This window comes from Halichoeres trimaculatus, unplaced genomic scaffold (genome assembly GCF_033239565.1).
Source record: "Halichoeres trimaculatus isolate MK-OKI-2021-1 unplaced genomic scaffold, fHalTri1.1 fHalTri1_scaffold_45, whole genome shotgun sequence".
Lineage (NCBI taxonomy): Eukaryota > Metazoa > Chordata > Actinopteri > Labriformes > Labridae > Halichoeres > Halichoeres trimaculatus.
Window position 1 is genome coordinate 286696 of NW_027437224.1, and position 20635 is coordinate 307330.

Sequence of the window (20635 nt, forward strand, 5' to 3'; positions counted from 1 at the left end):
AAATGTTCAAAATGTTCAATAAAAACAATTATTAAAAAAAAAAAAATTAAGTCAAAAAGCTCACTCTTTCTTTGTTTTTTAAAATCCTTTATATCCTGAACAGAACATCTAACAATTTTCAGAACATACACGGATCCTGAAGACAGCCGTTTGTCCTGTATGGCAGCTGCTACTACTGTCAATTTTGCCTGTGGCTGTTGAGGAGCTGAGTGTACTCAGTGTACTACCGCAAAACATCAGGGCAGGTTGTTGAGACTTCTTCCTCTCATTTTGACTTTAGTCTCCAAATTTTGACTTTAAATTTGAAATTCGAATTTATTGTTATCATTTCGGCTTTAATCTCAAAATCGTTTTTCGACTTTATTCTTCTTCATTTCAACCTTTTCTTCAACTCTATTCTCGTCGTTTTGACTTTTATCTCAATTGTTTTTACTTTATTCGTGTCCTTTCTACTTTAATCTGGACATTTTAACTTTATTTCGTCATTACCTCTTCATCTCGAAATTGTGTTTCGACTTTATTCCAGTCATTTCAACTTTAATCTCGACATTTCAACTTTGTTTGCGTCATTTTGACTTCAATCTTTTCGACTTTATTCTCATCATTATGACTTTATTTGCCCAAAATTGTTTTCTCCGTCCAAAATGGCCCTAATCTGCTTCCCTAGAAACAGATCCAGCCACTGATGATTACTTTTTTTTTCTTCAAAACATTGTCATACTCAAACATTTATATTTCCACAGGTCTAATACCGGTGTTGCTCATAAACGGGATAAGTTAACTGTACGGAGCCTAAAAAGGGGGGACTCCAGTAGATTATAAACCCAACTATTTATAAAATATAACCATGGTGTTGTAGTGGGTGGCTATGAATGGTGTAAAGTGTAAACATCATGTCAGGCTTTCCAGAAATGTGTATTAGGTGTTTCATCTGGAAGTTTGAAATTATGCAAGTGTTCACAAGCTGGTCTACACAGAGATGGTCTTTGTGGTGTGGTTGTCCACACAGCTTGAAGGGTGAATTTGTGCTGTAGCTGTATATTTGCATAGTCTTTCGATACCAGTAGTAACTTTGAGCCTAAATTGTTGCTTTCCTCTTTCCATAAGCTCCAAGACCCTGTGTTTCCCCTGCCCCTTTGACCCCCATCCAAACTGGACTACAAGTGAAATCATTTGTTGTGACCTTTTGTTTCTGTTTTTACAGGACCTCCGGAGCTGACTGAGCTGTGAGGGTAGCATCGCCTGGACCAGCATGGACCAGCTTGTGAACATTTGCGCCTTTTCTCACTAACTGATCAATCACCTAAAACACATTTCTTGGAAAGCCCAACATTATACTTACAATCTATATCATTTACAACACCAAGAACAACACTACACTACACTCGGCGCTGCCCAAGTAGCTGCCTGTTGAAGCAGCTCTCTCTTCTTTGTCCGTTTCTTGTAATTTTTTTCGTCTCTTTTTCGTCTTCTTTGTATTTGGAGTGGATCATTACTTTGTATGGTTCATTGTTGGTCATGGACACCAAACTTTTTGTGGCTTCAGCGATATTTTTACTACTTTTCGCCTGTGTTTGTCTAGAGATCCTACATCTAACCATGGCTGCATTGTTTACATGTGAAATTAGCTGTTAGCAGCCTGTAGCATGTCAATGCTAACTGGAGTAGGGCTTGATGATTTCCCTCGAGGTGAGGAGGATGAGGTGAGGACGACGTGCTGGTTCTCAGGTGTGAGCCAGGAGGTGACGACGTGGACCTGTCCTTCCATCCATCGTTGTTGGGAACCTGGGATCTAACTCCGGTGGGATGGACGAGCTAGCCGTGCTAGCCCAGCAGCAGAGGGGCTGCCGGAGGGCAGTGTGGCATCATGCTGTTCACGGACGTGGCTGACTGAGCTGACATCGGTAGCCGGCGCCACATTGGAGGAGCTTCGCCTGCTGTGGGCAGACAGGATCCAGGAGACAGAGACTGAACAGACTGCTGGGGAGGCTCAGTCCTGGACCCTGTGCAGGTGGAGACTGGCTGGGCTGGAGAGTGGTGGACGGGCTGTCGTCATCTATTTTCTTGTGGACCTTTTTGCACTTTCTATACACTTTCCTACTTTCGTTTTCTTGATTGCTGCTGTGACTCCTGAATTTCCCCTAGGGGATAAAAAAAGTATTTTCTATTCTATTCTATTTTCTATTTATATATAAATATTAGGGCTGTCATTTTAACGCGTTAATTAGATTAATTAATTACACCGCAAATTAACGCGTCATAAAAATTAACGCAGATTGATCTGGATCCCAAACCCGCGAGGCGTTCAAAGACGCACTTATTTTCAAATGTCTAGCATTTACAAACCGTTTGTCCTACATGAAAAAAGTGGTGTTCTCGTCAGATTTTCAAATTTTCGACGGTCCCTGAATGTATCACACCTAGCAACATGCTTTGAACTGGGGGGAAGAGAGAGCGCTGTTAAGGGGACTGCCGTCGACATCTCGTTTATTCACACGTCCTTTTTGAAAATCTACAGAAAATCAACCGTTTGCTCTAGCTCAACTCTGTAAAAAACAGGTCATTTTACACTCTCTACTGCATCAAACAAGCCCTGAATGATCAAAAAAGGTCTTGTATTTAAATCTAAAGAATTCTTTGAAAATTTCCTTCCATCTTCCTGGTGTCATGTTTCAGCTTGGGGCTGCTCTGCACCAATGAGCAACAGTTTGTGTTCAGAGCATGTTAAACTGAGAATACTTCACTTTTCTTTGATCCAAGACTTGAAAAAAGTGTTTTGTAAATAGTTCCTCACAGTTTTTAGCCTTTAGCCCTGGTTCTCCTGACCTCATAGAAGTATAGAAGTTCAAATTGCATTGAGTAAAAATGTGAACAGAAGCAAAAAACGTCCTAAAATTCAAATCAGCTTACCTTAGGTGCAGGACTGTGTAGATTTTGTAAAGATAGAACCATAACACTTTTTTCATTTGTTCCTTATGCCTCAGGGTACCTAAAAATGTGTTGTATATATTCCCACCTTATTCTTAAATGTCTTTTAATGTAATTTCAATGTCCTGGAATTCAGATTCTCTATTTTGGGACCTCAAGCAGATGTGAGATTAAAATGCGATTAATTAGATTAATTAATTACAAATCCTGTAATTAATTAGAATTTTTTTTTTAATTGCCTGACAGCACTAATAAATATATAATTATGTTTACAATTTATTTGGGTCACTCACTCCCTTTCAGGCCATATTCTCCTTACTATTGTCAAACATCTTTCATGACCAACACCAGCATGAAACCTGTGGAAATATAAGCGTTTGAATGTGACAATGTTCTGAAATTTAAATAAAAAAAATACACAAATACATAAATAAAAGATTTGTTTCCAGTGTGTTTGTACAACAGATTTGTTTTGCATGAAGTAGATGACCAAACACCAATACTACTAACACCAAACACAAGTGTGAAAAACTGTAGAAGAGAACATAGATCATCAAGATCATTGTGAAATATATAGAACTTTTCACGAAGTGCACGTTGTTAAATGAACAGTGGCAGCATCAGGGGTGTGCTATATCATACCATTTACAACAATACTGGTACAATTTTTTTGACAATATAAATTTGTCATTTCACGGTATTTACAGTGCAGAGACACAATGACATATGACGCTTCCTGCTGTGTACGAAACAACAATGGCGAGAGCAAAAGTAGCACTGCAGCATCATCGTCTTCACATAAGGATTTAGTGCCTAAAAGCTGCGCAGAGCAGCGCAGCACAGAGCAGCGCAGCACAGCGCAGCGCAGAGCAGCGCAGCGCAGCGCAGCGCAGAGCAGCGCAGAGCAGAGCAGAGCAGAGCAGCGCAGCACAGAGCAGCGCAGCACAGAGCAGAGCAGCGCTGCTCTGCGCCCATAGCAGCTGGATACCTGAGATTATAAGATCACAGGAAAACCACGTTTCAGCAGGAATCCCACCCATGACGACACACCTTCATGGTAATTAATTAGTATGTTAAGTAGGGATGTCCCGATATTACATTTTCATTTCCGATACGATACCGATATTTATCCGATATGATATCAGCATTAAACATGCCTACTTTGATTACTTATTTTGTAGTATGTCTGACATGTTAGAAAAGGCTTGATTAAGTGAACAGTAGTCAGCAACAGTAGGTATTAGGAAAAACTGACTCATTTATTATTAACCAATGGGAAACACAATTTTAACATTAAACATAAAAAATACTAGTAATTGAATAAAATAAAGAATAAATTAGAAGATCCAGAAAAAAACCTAAGTAAATCAAATAAAAACAGCAGGAGCGGAGTCTGGAATGGACTGCTTATATTGGAGTGCTGATATCGGAAATTTTAGATGCATTCCGATACGATACCGATATTTGTTTTTTTGCTGATATCGGACCGATATCCGATAGTAATATCCGACTGGGACACCTCTAATGTTAAGCTCATCTTGCCCTCTCCAAACTTCAGTGCCTTTAGTCTATGCCGCCTTCTTTGTGTTGGTGTCCTTATAGAAAGAATGTGTTGTTAGAATTATGAAGTTTTTCGCCTGCTAGATTAACTTTTCCTTTTTTTTTCTTCTTTTTTTTCTTCTTTTCCCCTTGTCTGCATTATCTTTTCTGCTGAGCACTGTGTCATATGACAGCGTTGAAAAGACCAATGCATTTTTTTTTTCTAGCAGTCAGATTAACTGCTATAGTGACCATCACCAGCCCTCCCTGTAGGCTACTCCATCATTCTAAACTTTATTTAACCCCTGATGTGAGCTGAAGGGGAGGGCCGTGCCACACCACAGTGTAAAAGAAGGGGAAATAATGACAAGCAGGACGAGACAAGACAAACAGAAGGGAGGACAAACGTCTACTATTGTTGATTTAAGATAGCAATTCAAGTGCAAGGCTAATGCAATACAGGAAGTAAAGGTTGTACTAAACCAGGGACACCAGAAATGTGGGGTCTTGATAGTGTGGGGAGTGTGGGCCTACGTGGATAGGAGAAGAAGTGGCATGCATCACAGGATGTGAGAAGATGTGTAATAGTACCCGACTCAGCATGCTCTGACGGGATCTATCATAACTCTTAGTTAGTCTCAACAGAAGCTTGAGTATCTGCATGCGTGTGAGGTGGTCACCGAATATCCAAGTAAGTAAAACACAGCCAGGGGCACCCCCCTGGCCACCAGGGCATCCAGGCCCCCCCACACAGTCCCCAAACCGCCAGGCCCAGGGACAACCCCAGGACTCAAGAGGGCACAGACCTGCCTCCGCGCCGATACCAAAGACAGCACCCAGGGCCCAGAGCAGCAGCCCCCCCTGCAGATCGCACCCGCCCTCCCTGACCACCCGTCCGCCCGGCCCTAAGCCACCCCAAATCCCAGCACCCAGCCACCCCCACGCCCCCCGTGGCAGGCTGGAGGCCCCAAGCCACCCAAGAGCCAGCCCCCCCAGGACCAGACCCTTCCCTAGAGGGGAGGCCACGAACCACAGCCAGGCCAGGTGGGGCAAGATATGGGCATGTAGCGGTGGGATAGAGGTCCCGGCCCGTCCCCCAGAAAATCCCAGGCCATGAGAGGCCTTGGAGACCACTGCCCAAGCAACAGGGTAGCCCCCCCGGCAACCTGCACAGGACAGCACCCCATAGGGAGCCCGTCATGCCAAGGCCCCTAGAGAGCAACAGACCGAAGGATCACGCACTGCAGCCCACCAAGGGGTACAGGAGCCAGCCGGGCCTACCCGCCCCCTAGGGCCCGCGCCAGACCCCCGCCCGCAGCTCCCGGAGCCCAGCCGAACCACGGAAGCCGCCCGCGCCACCCGCCCCCCACAAAGTCATGACCAGCAAGGCCCAACCCCCACAGCCACACCAAGCCTATGCCGTGACAAACTCTATACCGCCAGTGTGACTGCGTCCTTACAGGCAGGGCTAGTAAGGGCCGGGCCAAACCACCCAAAACAGCGCGAAGGCGCGGGAGTAGCACCGAACGGCTCGCTGAACAGAAGGACCCAGGACCCACAAGCGACAATCCAGACGAGCTCCAGTGGGCAGACGCGCCCAGCATGAGCGCACACACACACACACACACACACACACACACACACACACACACACACACACACACACACACGCACACCCCAGTAGACCGCAGCACCAGAACCACCGGCCCAGCGCCCACCAGGGACCCAACTCAGGCGGGCCAAGGGCACTGCCCCCCAGGGGAGGACCCCAGGGCACCAAAACATCGAGTCCCTGGTGCCCACCCCCTGCCCGAGCCACCGGGGGAGGTAGGACCAGCACCAGGGGACACCCACCGCCATTGTCTCCTGCTTCATGGCAGGATCTGGAGTCGCCCCACCCAGACCCAGTGGTACAGCCCAGATGTCGCAGCCCCCCCTGGAGGTATGCCAGGCCCCAGCGGCCTACCCACCGGCGGCCAGGGGCCCCCAACCCCCCGCGAGGGGAGAGGGGGGAGCAGGTGAGGAGGAAGGAGGAGGGGAGGGGCCGCAGGGCGGACAGCAGGAAGGAAAAGACACGGGTGCAGAGCAGAGGAGCCCACCACTCCCAAGCCCCCGGGCCAGCCAAGGCACCACCGCAAGAGGAGGCCAGCGCCGTCCCCAGACCCTGCAGACTGAACACGGACCCAGCAGCCACAGGGAACAGGAGGGAAGGCACCGCAGCACCGCAGCACCCCAGAGGAGGCCGCTAGGCCAGTTATCCCCACAAGGTAGTGGGTTAACCTGGGTATCTAGGTGGAAAGATGTCTCTGACCACCATCACCAGAGTATATTTACCTCCTTTGGGACCCATGAAGCTGTGCTATTTCCTCTCCTTTAGTTCTCAGGAATCTATGGTATATAAAACCAGTAGAGGAGAGGAGAGGGAAAAGAAAAAAAAAACAACCAGAAGAAAAAAAAAACAAAAAACGAGAGAACAGAGCACGAGGGGGCAGTACTAGCTTACATTAGAGGGATCTTTGGTTAGGAATATAGATGTGCAAGAAAAGGTTGCCAGATTGAGTCCTGGTCTTCGGTCCTTTGCCTGTTTGATTCAGTTAGATTTTCCATTGATATGTGGTCGACAAGGAGGTTTTTCCAGAATGTAATATTTATTGCCTGTTTTGATTTCCAGTTCATGAGAATAGTTTTCTTAGGACGCGGTCACACCGGCCATCCAAAACGTGCCGTGCTTAAGCACGATTGCCCCCCTGCAGCGCTGTTCCCCAGCTGGAGAGTACGGCCGGCGGTCACACTACCCCAATATGAACCAGACTTTAGCGGGTATCAGACACGCGCACTGCCCACCTTCGTCATCGTGAAGCATCTGTTTAGGCTACATGAAGCACGATCTCATCAGAGTCAGCACAATGAGACACAGAGAGCCCTGCTACAACTTTAGAGACTTTAGGACTTATATTGAGCCATTATCGCCCGACACAGCCCTCTAACACCCTACTTTGTTTAAAATGATCGTCAAGAGATGCGCTCGCAGTGATTATACGTAATGGATCGCACGCGCTGTCCGCGTGCTTGTGCTCGTGCATGAAGTAAACCGTGCCGAAGCCCACCTCTTCGAAGCGTGCCGAAGCACGGAAGGGAATCGTGCTTGAGCACGGTACAGTTGGGGTCACACTGGCCATTCCAAACGTGCTTTACGGCTGAAGTGTGCTTAGGCACGGCACGGTTGGCCAGTGTGACCGCGTCCTTAGCGATGGTTAGAGCTATGAGAAGAGGTCTATTTATTTTCATTTTATGGTTTAATGATGATAAATCCCCTAGCAGACACAGTGAAGGGGACAGAGGGATGGGGCAGCCCAAAATATTTGGGAGAGATGTGATAATATCAACCCAAAATTGTTGGACAGGTGTGCAGTTCCAGGTAGCATGAAGGTAAGTGTCTGGAGTGTGTTGGCAGCAGTGGGTGCAAGTGTCAGATTGTGCTAAACCCATTTTAAACATCCTGTGCCCTTTAAAGTGAACCCTGTGGATGATTTTGTACTGGATTAGTTGGATATTACTGTTGGTGCTTATGGAGAAGGTGTTTTCACAGATTTGGTTCCAGAAGTCAGCATTGGGGGTGAGGGCCAGGTCTTGTTCCCACTTTATTGATGGTAGTGATATTGATTTGTCTAAGTTAGCATTGAGTCATTGAGAATAAGTAATTTATTTTTGGTAATATTGGCATTTTAATAGTAGCTATTCTGCCTGTGAGAGATATTGGTAGGTTCATCCATCGTTCAAGGTCATCCGTAATTGTTTTCAACAGTGGTGTAAAATTTAGATTAAACAGCTCTGACAACCTGGAGGAGATGTGAATACCCAAGTATGTCAGGTGACTGGTGCATATCGGGATAGGTGATGTATGGGCTGCCACATCCCAACCGCTGTCTTTAATGGGAAGAATACTTGATTTAGACCAGGTAATTAAATAATCTGATAGATGGGAGAATGATCGGATTAAATTAATAGTTTCTTTTAATGATCTAGATTTGGATTTCTGATATAACTATGTCATCTCAGGGTTCATACAGATTTTTCATGGTCAAATTCAAGTACTTTTCAAGGAACTTCAAGGTCAATTTTCAAACTTTTCAAGTACTGTGAGCAGTTGTTAATTTCATAATGTTAAGAAATCGATGCGCACACAAAATGGCAATTTCATTGTTTTGTGCTTAACAGCACATTTGTTCACAACTTCACAGAGAGGACTCGCATTTACAAAAAAAACCAGCATTTTTTTCCTGATTCTTGTCTTTTTACTACTTCTCAAAGAACTGATTCTCATCACTTGCTGACAAAACTGGTATCATTATCTTTGAAACTAAGAGTATTAGAAGCATTATGAGGATTTATATTAAATCTATTATATTACAACAAATTTTTTAATGCAGCTCCCTCCTTTGTGAAAACAACATCCCTCCACAGTAGATTGTCCACAAACAGGGCAGACTGGGAGAACAAATTAAACGCACCCTTCCCAACACCGTGTATGTTAATGAGGCAGCTGACAGCTCAGTGGATCAGTCTGAAGACAAACAGTGAAGTCATATCTCCAGTTCAGACCCTCAGAATTAATCTGAACAAATCTGATTAAAAGATCGATCCTTGGACTTTATGAATCGATGTCAAATTTTGAAAATGAGGATCGTTTTTAATTTTGAGAATCGATTTTTTTTTAACCCAGCCCTACTTTTTGTATCGAATTCTATGGTTTTTTTTATTCTCAGACAATGAGTTAGATAGCCACATCTCAGACGCTTATAATAAACGAAGCCGGTAGCGCGGCTTTAGCACGAACGAGCCATCTAACCTTTATGGTTTGATGCTCGGGGCAGGTTATCACATGACCGTTGTTCGTCTGTGCCGGGTCTCAATGAGAAACGCCGTTTCGTTCCTTCGTATGTACAGGGCGAGCCTCCCACTCCGCCGCGGCCGTATGCTCAGACCAGGCACGACCCGGTATTTGTAGACAAAACTTGTCACCGCCCGACCGCAGTTATTTTATAACCTGCCCCGGCAAACACCCGCAGGCAACACTACTTTTAAGTTAAATGGGACACTTCCTTCATCACTCATGCCTCGCATGTAGCATAAAAAGTTTGTTAGCTTCAACAGGTAGCAGGCTAATTGGCTAATTAACGTGTAGGGCTAACAGGGTACCTTTCATGTGGCTGGTGAGTGCCGACTCGCCCATAGCTTCCACTGCAAACTCCTTTTTACATACATTGCAGTATGCTGCACGGGGATTTGCGCTACGTTTAATCCAAAATTTGAATTTTTCTTTCTCCAGTCAACGGTCATGCCTCCCGGCATGCTGTTTAAGGAACAATCCTCATGGGGGAGACGTCACAACGCACATATAAACAGACCAGTTATGTTACACCCGCGAGCCCATCAGATCGAACGTTTTTTTCCCGCAACAATTTTATTTTATTTCTCTCTATTTGATCGATCTGTTGAATTAGGAGACTGAATAGTTATATACGATGATAAATTCAAGCACTCGAAAAGAAAATCAAGTACTTTTCAAACCTTGAAAACACAACATGAAAAAATAAGCATTTTCAAGGATTTCAAGGACCTGTACGAACCCTGTCATCTGCATATAAACTGATTTTGTGATGAGACGTTGGAGTCTCGATACCTATAATGTTACTATTCTGGCGAATGGCTGCTGCTAGGGGTTCAATAAAGATAGTAAATAATGAGGGGGAGAAAAGGCCCCCTCTAGATTAACTTTTCCACCTCCAAAATGAAAGATTTCCTCTGGATCTGACCTACTTTCTTTGCTTACATTTCAAGCTTGTGTAGTAGTAGTAGTAAATGATTGGAAAAGTGGCATCCATACTGTGTGTGCAATAAAAATGCTGTTGTTCAGAAGCAGCAATCACCAATAATGAGTTGTTTGGTTTTTTCCCATAACGTCATGAATATCATTATCACACACTTTTGGCTGGTCGGCTACTAGCTAGATACATTAAACAAAAAGAAACATTAAGTGCCATTCCAGCCATTCAGGGGGCTGATGGCAGACTTCTGTGTGATCCTAAAGAAATAAGTGGGACTTTTAGAGACTTCTATGTTAAACTATATACCTCCGAGCTAACAGTGAGTAAAATAGATATTATATCCTTTCTCTCAACTCTCAATCTTCCTCGATTATCAGAGGACCAACTTGAGCAACTGGATTCACCCATCACTACTGAAGAAATAATGAATGTCATCAAAAATCTACCTTCAAGTAAAGCTCCAGGCTTAGATGGCTTTACAGCAGAGTTTTATAAAGCATATTCTGCAGAGCTAGCACCTTTGCTTTTAGAAACTTATAATGAAGCATTTGACAAGGGCAGACTTCCTCCCTCTTTGACAGAGGCTGCTATTACTCTTATTTTAAAAGCTGGTAAAGATCCCTTGGATTTCAAAAGCTACAGACCAATAAGTCTGACGTCCTGTAATAAGTAAAATATTATCCAAAATCTTAGCCAACCGACTATGCAAAGTTATAACTTCCCTGATCCATCCTGACCAGGTTGGCTTTATACATCCTCCCTGTTCTGCAGACAACATCAGAAGGTTTATTGATATAATGTGGGTCTGTCAGGACTACACCTATGGAGATAATTTTGTTTCTTTATTATTCAATCAAAAAGAATAGATTTGAAACCAAAAAAGAGATTTGTAATCAAAAGACAATACGTAGGAAATGAAAAAAAAAAAGTTGAGATCAAAACAGAGCAGGTTGCAATTGAAAAAAAAAAGTTGAGATCAAAATACAACAGTTTGCATTTGAAAAAAAAAAAAGTTGAGATCAAAATACAACAGGTTGCATTTGACGGACGTCATGCTCAGCAGACCGCTGCTTCACCAACTGGCCGAGAGGTCTGCACAGAGCGGACCGAGGTGCCGTTAACGAGAACCGAGACGCGGCTCGGCAAGGCTCAGCTGGCCGCTGTAGCATGGCTGCTAGCTGTTAGCACAGAGCTCAAAGCTTCTGTGAGCTTAGATGCTTTCACCACATGTGAAAATGATCCATCGTTTGATTTTTCAGCTCGTAGGGCTCGCGTTTGTTTTCACTCAGGTCCAAACAATTGATCAGTGAGCGTCACGTTGTCATGGCAACTGACCAGAGGAAGGCGTGTGTCACTGTGTGTCAGAGAGAGACAGAGAGAGACGAAATAATGCTACACCAGACAGTTGTCCTGAAGTTTTTAGTGCAAACAGTATTATAATTATTTATTTATGTGATAGGTTGAACAACATTTCAAGAGTGTCTTGAGCAGTCGCACTCTGCTTTGACTGGTGTTAAAATGATATACATAAATGTTATATGTTATACGTCCGCGACATGTCCCGTTAGGCGCGACTATGCTCAACGAAGTTGTAACGTTGTCAGGTGATGAAAAAGACACCTGATCATGTGTTAATGGAGTGCCAAAAGTGAATTAAAAAGCTTAGCCTGGCGTGGGGCGGCAGGTAAAGCCTGGCGGGCCCGCCAGGCTTATAGTACACTGGGAGAAACCCTGTACTGTTGTGTAGGAACCATGCCCCCGCTTGTACCGTGGAACAGTGTTTTAATCACTCACTATCTTAGCTAATGTAACTATGCTCAGGCCGTGACTAGCAGAGACAACCATGCTAAATTAGCGTGCTTGCAGCAGTAGGGCATTATAATTCATTTTATTGTGTTGTTGTTGTTTTGTGAGTGCACAGCGGACTCTAGCCAGAGGCTATCAACTTACCTCCAGGCGTTGTGTAAGGAAGTGGTAGCTGGCGCTGGCACTCGGTAAAGCCAGGTCAAACCAACCAATAGAAACTATTCTGTCATCCACCAGCGTAGGCCCCACCCAGTAAGTGCAGTAAAATTCGCAAGCAAAACTTTGGAGTTTGCAAACAAAAAGGAATGATTTTCAAGAGAAGGTTTTCAACTTGAAAGCAAAGAGGGCTGATTTATAAGCAAAATGGAAAGAAATAGGTTCTCAGTTTAATTTTTCAATCGCAACCTGTTGTGTTTTAATCTCAATTTATTTTTTTTCAAATGCAACCTGTTGTATTTTGATCTCAACTTTTTTTTTCAAATGCAAACTGTTGCATTTTGATCTCAACTTTTTTTTTTCAATTGCAACCTGCTCTGTTTTGATCTCAACTTTTTTTTTTTCATTTCCTACTTATTGTCTTTTGATTACAAATCTCTTTTTTTGGTTTCAAATCTATTCTTTTTGATTGAATAATAAAGAAACAAAATTATCTCTATATACACCTCCCCTGTGGCAGCCATCTCCTTGGACGCCGAGAAGGCTTTTGACAGGGTTGAGTGGCAGTTCCTGGGGTGCTTCTCAAAGCTCCAAAGTTCCATCCTCGCCTCCTCCACTCACCTCCTCCACTTGCGTCTTAGTCCCACCCACCAGAGATGCATGCCAGAGACGCGGGGAAACGAAGAGAGTAGAGAGGAGACGAGGAGGTTCATTTTATGAGCATTGAGATGTCCTCTCCTCCGGAGCGTCACATGAAGCGACGTATTTTAGTGATGACGGCGTCACAGCTGGATAAACCGGTCTGAACGCACGAGACAAACTAAACTAAGAAAAATAATGTAAACAACAGGGCGCTCAACCGCAGAAAATTCATATTCACTTTTAGATCAGTTTAACATGAATATGTTCATGAATGAAAAAGAAAAATGTCACGTTTTCCCAGGCCCAGATTGATAGTTTTTAAGTCTTATATTGGGGCCACTTTGTGTTCATAAATAATGTGTTTATTCTGCTATAAGCACTGCTTAGGGCACTGGTGGGACAGGAGGAGAGAGAAGTGGAGCTGTCTGCAGCAGTGCCTTTCATCCATTACGTGCACGCAGAGGGACAGAGGTGAAACTGTTGCTGTATCAGCCAATAATGGCACGATCTCACACCCATCACTGATAAAACAACAGTTTGCTACTCTATGAAAATTGGGTTGCTTATGTGTTATTTTTAAAGGCATTATTGAACTGGCTCGAGTGGGCCAGTGGAGTGCGCAGTCAGCTGACCCGGAGCCTTTGAGTTTCACTTTCAGCCTGCGTGTGTTGTCTGTTGTCCGGTCTCTGGGGCTCTTTCTAATTGTCTGTTGTCACCCTCAGTGAGAATGAATGTTGTAATCATCCAGATAAATATCAAACATGAAAATTATCGGGGCGGCTCCGACGAGTCTGTGCGACGATCGTGGGGCTAAAGATTCATCCGTCAACCGCTCACACTAGAAGATAATCTTGCCCGAACGTCGGCCGATTTTAGTCCACGACCAGATTTCTTCCCCGATTGTCGGGGGGACCCAATCTGGGTTAAATCGGGGCGAGAATCCTGTAGTGTGAGCCAGACTTTACACTTAGACAGCTTATCTTGCTCCATGGAGCTCACGTTTCACACATGTGGACAGCTGACGCTTTATAGACGGCTCTGATACGTCACAAGGGGGCGTGTCTGTCAGTGAAAAGACTTCCGCGAAGCCTGCTCTTGTGTTTCCTTGATTATGCCTCCTCCAGCTCAGTCTCCTCTCTCCTCCGAGCACATTTAGCATTGAAATGTCCTCCAGCATGGCTGCTCACAAAGTACTTCCTGTGTCGCGGAGGAGAGAGGAGATAGGAGACTGCATTTTGGCACATTGGGAAGCACCCCTGCTCTCTGCCCTGGAGTCTTTTGGTTTTGGCCAGAGGTTCATAGATTGGGTCAGCCTTATTTACACTCATCCCACAGCTTCTGTTCTCACTAATGGTGTCATATCCTCTCCATTTGAACTAGGTAGAGGCACTAGACAGGGGGATCCTCTTTCTCCCCTGCTCTTTGCTGTTGTGCTGGAGCCATTAGCAGTGGCTATCCGCAGTGAGCCTACATTTCCAGGCATTTTAGTTGGAGAGCATCGCCATAAATTAATGCTATATATATTCTCTTGTTTGTTTCAGATCCCCTCTCCTCTCCCTGTTTAAAATTATAGATAGGTTTTCTTCCGTTTCAGGTTTTAAAGTAAATTGGTCAAAGTCTGAGGCTCCTCCTCTTACACCATACTGCCCTAAATCTCTCTTCCAATTTGGTAACTTTGCCTGGCCCAAGAAAGGCATTAAGTATCTAGGTATAACATTTCCACCTGTGCTAGCTGATTTGATTAAAATAAATTTTGACCCTTTAACAGAGAGCTTGCGAGCTGATGTGACACAGTGGTCCCCACTTTATCTTTCCATGTGGGGTAAGGCAAATATAATTAAAATGACGCGCACCCTATATAGGCATATCTCCTTCCTTTAAAATTTAACAATGAACCAAAAATCAACTTAAAGTGCAACAGCAACATAAAAAGGCATATCTCCTTTTAATATTGGTTGAAAGACCATTAATAAAATAGAACTCAAAGAAACATTAGAAGACATCTTCCTTGAAACAAGGAGAATGAAAGAACTAGTCACACCGGTGGACAAATGTCATGTTTAAAACAAAATATTTTCATATTTGAATTTTAAAGCTCATTAACTACAGATGTATTTATTCTGGAAGTTTATACTGTAAAGGAAAAAATAGGGGTTTTAATTAAGTATTATGAGTTATTATTTATATTTGTCACAAAGGACACAAAATGGAGCGTCACGTCAAGCACCCACATAAATGTGGAAATAGAATTAAATATTGATAAATAAGTAAATAAAAGCCCTCTACTCTCACGGTTATTTATCTTTTGTCTTATCTTATGTAGCAGACACTGCCAGCATGAAATACAGCAGAAAACAACATTCATATGAGAGGGTGGTTCTAAAGCCACATTTCCACCAAGCAGACCAGTTCGGTTCGTCTGGGTAAGGCATGGATTTTGTGGTGTTTCCACTGACTTATTCCGGGAAAGATCCCCAAATAACCGAGACGAGCCGTCCCACTTTTTAGGACCCTTTTCGTATGCAACTATTGTAGTTTTTCTCAGTTGCTTTGGTTCATTTCTCAGATCAGAATTGAAATTCTCAAAACTACTTGTTCAATCTTCACATCATTGTGTCACTTGTGCAGTAAATCAGTTTCAATTGTTTTTGGACATACATGCAAATGATTATGTAGAATTCTCTTTTGTTTGCTACATTATCAGGTGCTTTAGTCATATTTGTGGCCCAACTTTACCCACTATATTAGGAAAGGGCCTCTAGGTTCTTAAATATTATATTGAGAGCTAATGAAGAGATACTGCTTCATCTATGTTACTGTGTAAAAAATCCCAAGTGTCCCTTTAATATTCGATACCCACTCTTATTACGATCTTACATGCAGAGAAACCAAGATCAGATTAAATGATCAAACTTTTAAGTTAAATGCAAACTTCCAGTTAACTGAACATTTTTAAAATCAACATTATAACAAATAAACCAACAATAAATCATAATTGCTCCTGAAATCTGTATTTTCTCAGTTTCTTGGCTTAAAATAATAAGTTTCTTAACTTGAAATAATGTGTTTCTTAACTTAAAATAATAACCTATGTAAGGGGCCACACACACTCACACCTGCCTGGTTATTAAGTTTAGAAAAACCCTATAGTTGCTGGCCTGCGGTGAGGCCCAAAACTTAATGGCTGCTTCACTCTAGGAGCAAACCAAAATAAACCCTGAGCTTGTAGTTCAGTCAGTACTCACAGCCTCCAGTCCAAGTTCACGTGAAGAGAAATCCAAACAGTGTCCAAAGATCGCAGCTCGAGCCTCCCACTTTGGCGAATGCAGGGTTAGCCTTTAGCAAGCGATGTCCAGGAAAGCAAAGATAAAATCCACACTTTGAACTTTTCCAGCAGTCTATTAGCACTTTGACAACGACTAATCTTCATATCCAGTCCGGAATGATGAGAAAGAAGTCTCCATAGAAAGCTGACTGAGCAAAACTAGTCCATTGGCGGCGCTACATCCGCTAAACTAGCGAATGCTACAAGCTACGGTGCTAAACTGCTTCAAAAGTTCTTTAAACAACCTACTGCAGGGCAGACTTCGGGCAGAAATTATCCATAGTTAATCCAAAAGCAATAGACGAGTGTTCATTGACGACCATTGAGCTAAAAGTCCAGAAAACTCTTCTAATTACTCAAAAATAGCAGCCATGGCAGATTCAAATTGCGTCTCTCCAGGTCAAGCTAGCGCATCCCACTTCCGGTTTCTTAGTAAAGCGAATACGAAACTGATCGGCAAGGGTTGTGTACACAGCACTTCCTTTTAGCTCTTTCAAAATAAAAACAAAATAAAATACATGAAAACATTTTGTATTTCACTCGTTTTTAACTGATACTCATCACTCGTTTACTTTGAACAGCTTTTAAACCTTTTTAACACATACATGAAATACAATTCTAACCATATTTATACAACTTTTATGTATTGATTCCTTTTAATTGTTTGAATTGTAACATCTCTTATGACCTTGTGACTATTTTATTTATTTATTGTTATGGATGGATGGATTATTTATATATTATATATATATATATATATATATATATATATATATATATATATATATATATATATATATATATATATATCAGTGGGGAACCCACTGGGCCTTCAAGGTATTCAGTGAAAGCCTAATAGAAAATATTGAAAGAATTTTTGTACTCCTAAATAAGTATTTTATTTCTTTATTTTGTTTTATTTTGTTTTTATTTATTTATTTTACTCAATGAAATCATAGTAATGAGTTTTATATTATTTTTAAAAACTTGTCCTGGCAAACAATGGGGTTAATATAACGAAATGGAAAATGGACCAATCACAATTTTCCCTTTGATGGTATCTTGGTAAATCAGCGACACATTCTGGCAGGTAGGGCCTTCAGTAACTGCAACGAATGCCTGTGTAACTCAAGCGAATGTGGACACAATTTGACAATGACAGTTGTCTTAGCCAATCATATTTTGTTAAATTGTGGGCGGGCTCATACCTGTCATCTTCCGGGGATTCGCGAATACTTACCAAACACCCCCTCCCTGCCCCTCTGCACTCTGACGGGGCAATATTTTACTTGACCAAAAGCACAAATAAACGGACTCTCACCGAAAAAATCTGATATCTGTCTGCATTCACGCTTTATTTAGAGAATTTTCAGGGCGTTACTTTCACACAAAAACACCGCTAAATAAGGCTCTAGTTCTACATAAGTGTGTCTTTGAATGCCTCGCGTGTTTGGGATCCAGATTAATCTGCGTTCATTTTTATAACGCGTGAATTTGCGGTGTCATTAATTAATGTAATTAACGCGTTAAAATGACAGCCCTAATATATATATATATATATATATATATATATATATATATATATATATATATATATCCACTGTGGAAACTGGACAGTTATTGGATAAACGCTGGGCTTTGTCTCGTCCTCGGACGCTAAGCGTCTCTGGGGTCTATGAGACAGTGGGCTGGCCTGGACGCTGGGCTTCTGCATGATGATTGGATGATCTGTCAGAGGCCGAATCCCTTTTTGATTGACAGTGAAATGAGCCAGTCAGCGATCTTGAAGTATAACCCTCCACTGGAGCATCTTCTCAGTTGTACATTCAGTTGTTCTGGACTGATTCGGTGGCTTTATCGATCCCAAGCGAGTTTACCTTTCTTAAAAACGACGAGCGTTGTGTTTAAAGATTCTCTCTCTTTTCACCAATACAGCTACAGCTACAGCTGCCGAGCTTCTCCCCAGTCACTCACACTTACAGCCTGCAGGTGTAGAGAGGAGCTTCTGTTTAAAGCGGCTCAAGTCTAACACCCACAACACAATGGGCCAAGACCCTTTTAGCAGTCTAGCTCTGCTGGCCATTGAGAGAACACTGGGTAAAATCCCTGGAAAAAACACCTGGTTGATACGACAGGGTCACAGATCATTTTCTTGAGAAGAATGGAGGGTAGAATTTACGTTTACATACATAATCGAATTTATGATGAAGGCTGGAAAAAATGAGCTTCCCCTCCTTGACTTGACCAGCAATCAATTTTACTGTAGAATAACGGAGATTTTCAAAGTAAAAATTTTAGATCCTAAAATAAGGGAGCAATACCTGTGGTGTTTTGGTGGCTTTAAATTTTTATGTTAGGTTCTGACAATTCTTGGTCTGTATGTTTTCACTACTACTCTGACTTCTCACAAACAAGAAACCAAGCGATTAATGTGGAATATCAGAGATTTTTAATGTTAAAGTCTAGGACCCTCAAATAAAAAAGAAATATCTCTGACATTTTGGTGGCTTTCAATTTTTTTTTGTTATCCATTAGTTTGACTATTCTTGTTCTGTATGTTTTCGGTATCACTCTGACTTCTCACACACAAGATATCAAGCGATTAGTGTGGAAAAACAAAGATTTCAAATGTTAAAGTCTAGGATCCTCAAATAAAATAGTTATGTCTCTGATGTTGTGGTGGCTTTCAATTTTTTTGTTATCCATAAGTTCCCACAAATTTCGTTCCGTAAATTGGTACCAGTCTGACTACTTACAAATAAATTCAAGAAATTTTATTTTAGAAAATAGAGATTTTCAAAGTTTAAAGTCTTACATTATAGAATGAAGGAGTAATATATCTGATGATTTGGTGGCTTTCTTTTTTTTTCTTTTTTCCCCTTGTCCTGTTCAGCGTCACGACAACAGAATAATGGTCTGGCTGCCGTATTGTGCAGAACACATTTGCTTTTCCAAAGGGAGCCGTTAGTGTATAAGGCTCCACTTGAGTGTTAAAATTGTACTCTTTGTTAGTGTTTTTTGATATATATTTTATACATAAATACACATACATATATATACATACACACACACACATACGTATATATGCACATACATACGCATACATGTATCCATACAGTTTCCCTCCCGTATATTGCCAAGTTTGAAGATTACTGCTTAAGAAACAGTGATAAAGGGAAAGAGTGTAGAGAAGAGACAAGACAGAGGGGGAGAGAGAGACAACAAAACAACAGTAGAGAGCAACCACAACAACTGAACAAATGACTACAGACAGGAGAAATAAACAAGCAGCTACTGAGCCTGAAAAGAGGCAGTATCCTGAGGTCTTTGACATCATAATCACAAGAAGCACCTGTGGAGAAATTGAACTGGAGAAATCATGAGTAGCAGTGAGCACAACAACGACAATTGTAAGAAGGTACATATACGTATATAGAAAAATACACAGAAGCATATACTCACCTACACGTATCGGGGTACAGGTGGCAGTACAGAATATTGGGTTTGATTTAGGTCAGGTGATCATTCCAAGGTGTGATCATGCAGATGTGGCCCCGCTGTTCCCAGAGGCCAAACGCGAACTGAGACAGCCCTCATATCCGGGCATCTAGCAGCCACAACAGAGCACAGGGCCCAGACAGACCACCATGGAGACAGCAGCACGCCAACCCAGGAGGGGCAAGGAGGGGGCGTCCCGGGAAGGCTAGAGGCAGGCCCCCGACGCTGCGGAGGGAGGACCCCAGGGGGCCAGGGACTGAGGCCTACAGGCCCCGCTGGACGCAGGGCCCCCTATCGAGTGTAGGGGGTAGGACCCGGGGTCACCTGTGCCCAAGGGCCGCTCACCCCCGAGGAGAGAGGGTTCGGCCAGGTACCCAGGAGGACAGACCCAGCCCAGGCCACCACCCATCACGAGTCGGTGCCAGCCCCCAGCGCACCCGGCCAGACACCGGAGACCACAGAAGTCCTCTCCCCAAAAACCCAGTGTCCCCCTTACACAACCCCCTGTCCCAACCCACCCCTATCCCCCTTTCATCTGTACCCCAGCTCACCAGCCCTCCTCCGTGGACCCTGACACCCGCACATAAACATTCTGTCCATCCATACCCATACGTTGACACAACAGCACAACGACACCACAGCACCACAAGACGACCACACAACAACATCACAACACGGCAGCACCATATCACAACACACTCGGAGCCTCCAGCCACTCAGGTGGTGAAATACCCCTTTTCCTCCTCACTCACCAAAAAATAAAAAAAAATAAAAATAATTTAAAAAAAGGATTAGATAAATAAATAAATAAATAAATAAGTAAATAAGTAAATATAAAGCCATGGGCATCCCCCGGGGCGCCGCAGGATCCCCGCTGTGCCACTTGCCCAGAACCCAAGGCAGCGGATCCCTT

At 43.0% G+C, this 20635-nt stretch overlaps 1 long non-coding RNA gene across 1 annotated transcript in view; it reads right to left on the minus strand.

The window, feature by feature from the left end:
* The window catches only part of LOC141786584 (uncharacterized), a 40439-nt gene extending 23990 nt beyond the window's left edge, over positions 1–16449 (minus strand). Inside the window, exon 1 of the long non-coding RNA XR_012597850.1 lies at positions 16145–16449. This is a non-coding gene — a long non-coding RNA (uncharacterized LOC141786584). The remainder of the gene's footprint in view (positions 1–16144) is intronic.
* Between the last annotated feature and the right edge of the window lie 4186 nt (positions 16450–20635).